The 8,908-nt window shown below is 42.6% G+C and overlaps 1 long non-coding RNA gene across 1 annotated transcript; it reads left to right on the plus strand.

Moving 5' to 3' along the window:
- Positions 1-596: 596 nt before the first annotated feature.
- On the plus strand, positions 597-6,160 carry LOC141363213 (uncharacterized). Its single transcript, XR_012368725.1, has 3 exons — positions 597-1,857; positions 2,053-3,887; positions 4,633-6,160. It is a non-coding gene; the product is annotated as an uncharacterized lncRNA (long non-coding RNA).
- Positions 6,161-8,908: the final 2,748 nt, after the last annotated feature.

An 8,908-nucleotide genomic window follows, 5' to 3' on the forward strand; every position in this document is an offset into this window, starting at 1 on the left:
TAGACACTTCTTTACTCACTGGAACAGGGTCCTATATGTAATATCGCTATTCTACCACTAGATGCTCTGCGTACGCATACTCAGAGGTGTGCGTATATTTACACACATTTCTACGTATAAGTGCAATTTGATAAATTCCACACTTTGCGTAAAACTGTTCCTACGTACACTTTACGCACACTTCTGTGCGTACGCACGTTTGATAAATGAGGCCCCTGGCACTCCTGGCATTGGGTTGTCCCGTGTGAAAGGAACAAATGACTCGGAGGACCCGAAGATGCGACAGGTGAACAAATCAATTCTCTTTCCGGCACAGAACCAATACATGTCACGCAGGCACACAAAATGAATGAATCACTCTGCGAGACAACTCGTTCCCGAGTCATACTAAAGATTCGTTCAAAATGAAGGAATCGTTCATGGACGACCCATCACTAGACGACAGGCTGTACAGCATGAGGAAAATGAAAGTTTAAACTGTCAAAACTTTAAAATGCATGCAAACAATACACTTTCAGCATAAGGATGCAATTATCCCTGATAGCTATGTGTTGTATATGCTGTTTGATGGGGATGTGAAGACACGTTGCTGTCACAGGTGACGGTTTGTGAGGGCGGAACCAAAAGTGTGGAAGACGGGTTCCGCCCGACGATGGTCCGCCCGGACGTTTTACTCTGAACACCGGAATTTCCGGGGTTTCCCCGAAGACGAAATCAAGCTTGATTTCGCCCAGGTGAGGATAATTTACACAGCGGTTGCTGATAGGCTGATGAGGAGAAGAGGCAGAGGATATAAAGACCTTTGAAGACATCAAACGGTGTGCTTGTTGTGTACTTTGTGTACGCTGTGTTGCTGCTCTGCAGACGGACTACGCTGGTCTGATCGTTCCCCTGGGGAAGAGAGAAAAGGAAAGTTAGCTGGGCGAAGGAATACTGGGTGATTTCACTCGTGAGTGAGTGGATACAGAGCTTTTGAGTTTGCAGATACAGGAAAACTATTGACAACGAAGAGTGAGTAACAGTCGTAGTATTTCTCTGTGTAATACTTGGAAGAGGAGTTGCTTGGTGTGTGTTTTTGTGTTTGAGGTCCCTGGCCCCACTGGAGAGGGAAGCGTGGGCGAGCCGCGGGTTGACCGGAAACACGGACGAGACATTTGGTAAGAAGCGCCGTTTACTAATAGAGCAGTGGCCCTGCGGGAAAAAGAAGCGTGGGTGAGCCAGAGGAGTGATAAACAACGCGCCGGGGCTGTGAATAACATACATCTTACTCTCATCGGTGGCCTTACCATCGCCCAACTATCCTCTCGAGGGAGTCGAAGCCAGGTGGCTAGGTCGATTGAGAATCACGTGAAGTGTGTACAAGAGTGCTGTGGGTGAGTTTCACTTATTAATGGTGTTTACGCTATGCTTTCTGTGTGTATGCTGTGCTTGTAGCGACCAAACTGCCCAGCCTCGGACGAGTCGCGAGATGACGACATCTGTTGTGGCCTGAGTCCTACGGAGAGAGAGAAAACTAAGTCCTGGGCCCCGGGTGTGTCAACGAGAGCTTCACTCCTCTAAAGAGCAGACAGTGGTGAAACCCAGTGGTGAATAGGAGTGAGTATTGTAGAAAGTGCACCGTGTGGATTTAGGGTCATAGCTGTGTGTACTGACCTTTCCAACAGAAGCTCGTGGTGTGCGGAGCCTCGACGAAAGTTCGCCCCAACTCGTGACCCCGGTCGTGGAAACAGGAGGGGGAGTTCGGGAAGCGTTCGGCTCCGTGCCACTGGACCCATCAGTCCCTACGACGCCCGGAAAGCTTCAGTGGACGGGTGAAGGAATACGGTGCACCAACGCTGTAGCGAAAGTCCACTGTCTGTGCGTGAGTGTAAAGATCCCCAGTGCTGTGAGTAACTCACCCTGTGTAGTTATATTTGACCTGTGCTTATAGAAATCATTTACCTGTGTCCCAGCGAATGCTCTGTGTGAACGAAGATCCCCAGTGCTGTGAGTAACTTAACTTGTGTAGTGATATTGACCTGTGCTTAAAGCAATCACTTACCTGTGTTCCAGCGAATGCTCTGTGTGAACGAAGATCCCCAGTGCTGTGAGTAACTTATCCTGTGTAGTGATATTGACCTGTGCTTATAGCAATCACTTACCTGTGTCCCAGCGAATGCTCTGTGTGAACGAAGATCCCCAGTGCTGTGAGTAACTTATCCTGTGTAGTGATATTGACCTGTGCTTAAAGAAATCACTTACCTGTGTTCCAGCGAATGCTCTGTGTAAACCAAGATCCCCAGTACTGGAATGCCCTGTGAGAACCAAGACCCCCAGCGCTGTGAGTAACTTACCTTTGTGTGGTGACACTTACCTGTGTTCGCAGCAACCCCTATCTGTATTCCAGTGCACGCTCGGTGGGAACGAAGACCCCCAGTGCTGTGAGTAACTTACCTTGGTGTGGTGACATCTACCTGTGGTTGTGGTAATCGCCTACCTGGTGCCAGCGAGTGCTCTGTGGTGTACGAAGCCCCCAGTACTGTGAGTTGTCTCCCTGAACGTCTCGCTAACGATTCTCTGCTTCCAGGATCCGAAGAGCAACGTACCTAAGGCACAGGAGAGAGAAAACGGAGAGTTAGAGAAGTAGTGACTCGTAGCGAAGTACCGTTGGATAATTCTTTGTTTGATTCTGCCTCCAGGAAGAAGCGGAGCGCGCCACGGATTTTAGGACCAGAGCCCCAAAGGAGCCCCTGTCCCCAATCCTTGTCACAAGTGGCCCTGGAGGCGAGAAGAAGCCACATTAGTTTTAATTTGCCTTTTCCCCTTTCCCCTTTTTCCTTTTTAAATATTTAAATAAAGTTTATTTTAAACGTAGTATACTCGTCTGTCTGGTCATTGGGGTGGTCTTGGGAAACTCCTCGAGGTGGAAGAGTTGAGAGGGGCGTGACCTTTAGCATATTCAGGTCCGCCCCCGGCCGTGACATTGCGTTGTTAGGACCGGAGAGTGTCCTCATAGAAAATACACACATCTCTGTAGAAATTCAAATTGTCCACGGATCTGAGGCCTAGGGTGGCCATTCATGCCAGTTCCACCCGACACGTCCCGAACATGTTTTCGGGTGCGTTCTCCGGAAGTTGCGTTGGTCGACCACATACGTCATCAAGGTTTAATATTTCGGGTTCAATTTCAGAAAAGCAACCGTTACATTTCAAGGTAAGAATGAAACTACAATGATTGTATGTCTTAAAAGAAATAAATCTTTATTTTCTAATGTATTTTAACTGAAATGTGAGAACTTCGATGAAGTATGCGATCGTATCCGGAAAACGCACCCGAAATCCTGTTCAGGATGTGTCCGGCGAAACTGGCACGAATGGCCACCCGTCTAGCAATGGCAGCGTTGGCTTAATTAGAGGACATTTTCAATGGACGAATCCGAAGAGAATGAATTTTTAGGGACCACAATAATTTTCTGGCCCACGATGATAACTGGCTTATTTCAGATTTTCAAGGGCTATACTCTTGGAGCTCTGCGCTGAGTTGGGTCAGAATTTGGAAATAGAGACAGTGAGGAGCCACGCATTACACATACCTTTACAGGTGCTTACTACACTTGGTTTCCTGGTAACTGGTTCTTTCTAAAGAGAACTGGCAGACCGCTCAGGAAGAAGCCAGTCGTGTTTGAGCAGTGCAATGCCAGCTGTATGGGACGAGATTGGACGCAATTTGGAGGCTGTTATAAGGCCCTGACAAGGTTTTCCACATCATACTGGCCTGAGGAGTGCTGCACAATGTCGCGCACAAGCATGGCACACCCATTGGTGAGGTGGGGGCACCACCAGATGACCCTGACCCAGGACCAGTATATGTGCAGCACATTCAACAAGCTTTTCAGGACCATCAACATGTAAGTGCAACAAATAGTACTCAAATAGTTCATTTGTTGACCAATTCCTTTAATGAATTGCTTATTTCTGTGCTTATATATGATGTTTGTTAATGGGGTTTGTTTGATAGGCCGACACCTCTATAGTTATGCACACTTGACTAGATGTTCATCTTAAACTCTTTTTATAACAACTTGGTTTTTATTTCATGTTTTAAGCATTATTGATCCAATCATCAGAATACAGACAGAAATAACAACACAAACACAATATATACACAACAGATAAACACAAAGTACAGATGATAAATGATAGAGATGAAGATTAGAAAAAAGAAGAGAAAGTCAACTTTTAAAATCTGATGGACACTTCACACAACTCTCTGTCGAGCTTTGACATTGATTCTGTTTCTCTTTATTTACACGACTGTCAACCTCCAGGACTTTTAAAATAAAGCATCACCTTCATTTTCTTACTGTTTGTGTGTGAACTCATAAAACTGTCAGTGTGTCATTATATTATACTACATACATATCAATACATTCATCTCTTACATTGACATCAAATATTCAGAGGAAATAGATGAAATGTGTTTTTGTATTGTTGTAGCTCATGTGTATGTGATAAACAGATTGTTGACATGTTTATTATGTTAAAGATTTCATTTCTATCACTGACTGACAGCATTAATAGTTTGTTTTTCTATCTCTTCATCTGACACTGATGATGATCTCATATCTGATTGACTTTCTCTTTTATTTTTAGGACTGAAAGACAATTTTTTTCATGACATTTCAAATGTTTGTCAGATGGTTTTCAGATCTGGACTGTGCTCAGGACTCTTCTACTATAAACTCATGCTGTTGTAATAGATGCAGTATGAAGTTTATCAATGTCTTACTGAAATAGACAAAGACAGATGAAAGCAGATGTTGCTCTTTCAGTATTGATGAGGTCTTTCCAGATGTGAAAGCTGCTCATTTAGACGCTAATCCTCCTCCATACTAACAGAGATGAAGACTTTTGATGTGAGCACTGATAACAAAGACCTACTACAAATAAAACAAACATAAAACTATGCTAACTATAGTTAAGTCATGCTTGATTTTCTTAAGGACGATTCATCTCATGTGCATTACATCTCATGGTGCTTTCATTCTTCCCTCATTCATGTCAGTACAGTCTGCACACGAGCGACATCTCGTGAACTTTGATTGTATTGCATCAAATGAGTCAATCTGGACCAAACCCGAACTCAAAAGTAATATTTAATACATTTATAAACTGATGATTTTACCCCTGCTGATGTAAAACATTTCTGTTAGTGTTGATGTAAAACTAAGAGTAAACACAAGCTGTCAGAATTTATGTGTGAAACAGGTCGAGTCATTCACTGTCTCTCTTTCATCTTTCTCTGAATCTCTCTCTCTCTGTGACATGAAATAAACATATTCAATAATCTAAACTTTACTGATATTAATTGTGCAGACATCAGTATTACAAAACTGGTGTATAAACTGAAAAAATCACTGTATGGACAGCTGATATAATTGATAGAAGAAGTACTACAGGTTACTGCATTAACATGAACAAAAATGATCCATTAATCTCATGAAGACTAAAAGACAGTCTACTGTTACACTGTCCACATGTGAAGCTGAGTTTATGACATTAACTGTGACTGTACACGAGTGTTAGAAAACATTGATGGACTGAAATATCAATCTAGACTTTATGAAGACAATCAGGGTGTCATAGCGTCAGCAACAAATCCTGTAAACATGTGGACATTAAATGTCATTTTGTGAAGTCTGTGATAAAGGAGGACAGAATTAGTCTGAGATACTGTCCAACTGATGATATGATTGAAGATATACTAACAAAACCAGCAACAAACATCATGACATTTAACTCATTTATGTTTGCTGTATGAATTTTTCTTCTGTTGAAATGATCAAATAGAAATGTGGGTGTTAATATTTATAAGTATTGTGCTCTCATTTATATTTGATTTGTTTCACTTTTATTTTTGTGAGCCAGCCAATCACATTGCAGAGTGTATGTCATGTGACCTAATCAGTGACTGAATGAATGCAGATGTTTCTGTTTAAATAAAGTACGCCAGTCAAAAAGAGAAACTGGTTGATGTGAAACAGTATTCTGTGTTGTCTGTGTAAGTTACTCTGTTAACAGTAAACTTGTTTATTTCTGCACTCTCACACTAAAATTTTCTACAGTATACTACATTTTACTATTTCTTTACTAGAGTAAATACAAACGTTTACCGTACTATATACTCCAGTTGATGAGTTAACTATAGTTAATGCTAGAGGATACTATAGTAAATACTGACTTTAATTAAATAGACCTTACTGATTTACACAGCACTTTATTTCATCAAACAATCAAATACCTGAACAGTCTGTGAACAATCATCCAGATTTCTCTCAGTTAGACTCCTGAAGATTTTGTCATGGGTGGTCTCATCAAGGAAAGGTCGAGATTTGAAACGGGGGTCACTATCATTTTAGGCAATCCATGTGTGCTAAAACACAGTTTCATTTTCATGATGGTAATTTGTGAAGTTGTTACAGGATAAATTTCCAACCATTTGGAACGAGAATCTACTAAAATCTTTCTCAAGGGTCCTGTATAATCCACATGTGTGACCAGCAGACATCAGATGATCACAGCCAGAACGCTCGTGACGATGGTGCCGGCCGGTGATCAGACCCACACTCTGTGTCTGAGCTGTGATACGAGACAGTGTCACGACTGGGATGCAGGAGTGAGGAAGTGAGGACGCAAGTGCAGAGTTCTGGTTGAATAAATAACATTTAATAAATAAACAAAACACGAGGAGTAAAAACAACAGGCAAGTAAGTAACACAGGAACATCAAACGTGGAACAAGAACAGACATGAGAGTAACGACAATCATCCGGCAAGTGCACATACAACAGGCAGGGGTATATATACACACAGACTAACGATACACAGGTGTGATGAGGCAGGTAATTAATTAACAAGAGTCCAGGTGACGACAATCGGAACAGACATAAAACATGACACGGATCACCGTGACATAACCCCTCCCTCTACGAGTGGCTACCAGACACTCACATAAACACAAAACAAAAACAAAGTCTGGTAGCGAGAGTCCAAGGGAGGGGTGGAGGGCTTGGGGACCCTGGCGAAGCCGGCAGCCGCCGGGATGAGACCAACAGAACGGTTGGCCGGACTGCGCCAGGAGAACCGGAGCGATCGCTCCGAGAACCAAGGCAGACGAATTACCCCCCTCCTGGGAATCGTCGACGATCAGATGCCCCCGGAAATCTTCTCCCATCCCCTCGCGGAAACGGAGACCCTCGCTCGGTAGCCACCCCGGGGAAATGATCGGGCGTGGTCCATTCCGGATCCTCCTGCGAGCAGGATGGTGGTCCTCCGAGGGACCGTCGATGACGACTCAACCGTTGGGGGACCGCCTGGGCCGATCCTCCTCCCGCAGGAGCGAGCGATCGCTCACGGTGGTCCCCAAGAGACATCGGGGCTGATGGGGAATGAACCCCGATGTCACTACTCCCCCTCGACGAAACTCCTGGGGAGCCGCCCTCCGTGAACTCGCTGCGTCCAATAATGGCCGGATGATTCTGTCACGACTGGGATGCAGGAGTGAGGAAGTGAGGACGCAAGTGCAGAGTTCTGGTTGAATAAATAACATTTAATAAATAAACAAAACACGAGGAGTAAAAACAACAGGCAAGTAAGTAACACAGGAACATCAAACGTGGAACAAGAACAGACATGAGAGTAACGACAATCATCCGGCAAGTGCACATACAACAGGCAGGGGTATATATACAAACAGACTAACGATACACAGGTGTGGTGAGGCAGGTAATTAATTAACAAGAGTCCAGGTGACGACAATCGGAACAGACATAAAACATGACACGGATCACCGTGACAGACAGAGCTGTGATCAGACCTCATATCTGATCATGTGACAGTCTTTGTGTCTGTAATGTCTCTCCTTACACACTTACGTGCTACAACCTGCAGGTTAAGGACACAGGTGCTCTTTCCTATGATGTTTGACGCAGTGCACTGATACAGGCCGGATGTGCTGGTGATGATGTTTCTCAGTGTCCCTGCATCTGATCTGAGAACAGCACCATCAGTTATCTTATACATTTCATTCATCTGCACATTCAACACACACTTTAGATTTCAGTGGAGAAAATAAAGAAACTGTGAATAATGTTTCTATTGTCTATGACACACTGCAGAATAACTGTAATAACACAAATGTCCTGTAGGTGGCAATGGAGGCGGAGTTTTCTTTGCATCTTTTAATGTTTAATGTCTGATAATTATCTTGATATTTTGTCTTTTTATTCAATGAAATGTTTATGTTAGCACAATTATATTTTATCATTAAACTAAAAGTGTGTGTTTTTTTAAGACCTCGCTGTGTTTATTAAAACAAACACTTGATAAAGTTCACACTATGATAAATACATGAATGTAAATGTAGTTCACACAAATAATAAAATATCACTTAGTCTACATTATATTAAACTCATATGACTTTATTAGGCTTATATTAGTTAAACAAAAGAGGAGTAATTTTGATTTGAGTTTAATTATTGTTAATGCTGATGTGCTCTTTGTTTCATGCAGTGAATGTAAACATATTGACTCACATTAATGATTAAGTCTCGTTTATAAATTAAATTATTTGTAATCAGATGTTTAATGTTTGTTTACTGTCAGCAGAGGGAGAAACACCTCAAACACTTCCTCATACAATAGTGACGTCACAGATGAAAGTGAAAGTAAATTGTTTCGTGTTTATCTTCCGCCATTTTGAACAGGTAGAGTTGATTTCTTAACATATCGATGATCAAAGTGATTAATATAACATGTATAAATAGCTTTACAGGTATTTTTGTGTGTAGTTGATGTTAAAGTTGTAGTATTTTGAGAAAGTGAATCCAGTCAGATTGTGATGACAGCGAGTGTTCAGGTGTGTTCAGGTG

The sequence above is a fragment of the Misgurnus anguillicaudatus genome, unplaced genomic scaffold, assembly GCF_027580225.2.
Source record: "Misgurnus anguillicaudatus unplaced genomic scaffold, ASM2758022v2 HiC_scaffold_33, whole genome shotgun sequence".
Classification (NCBI taxonomy): Eukaryota; Metazoa; Chordata; class Actinopteri; order Cypriniformes; family Cobitidae; genus Misgurnus; species Misgurnus anguillicaudatus.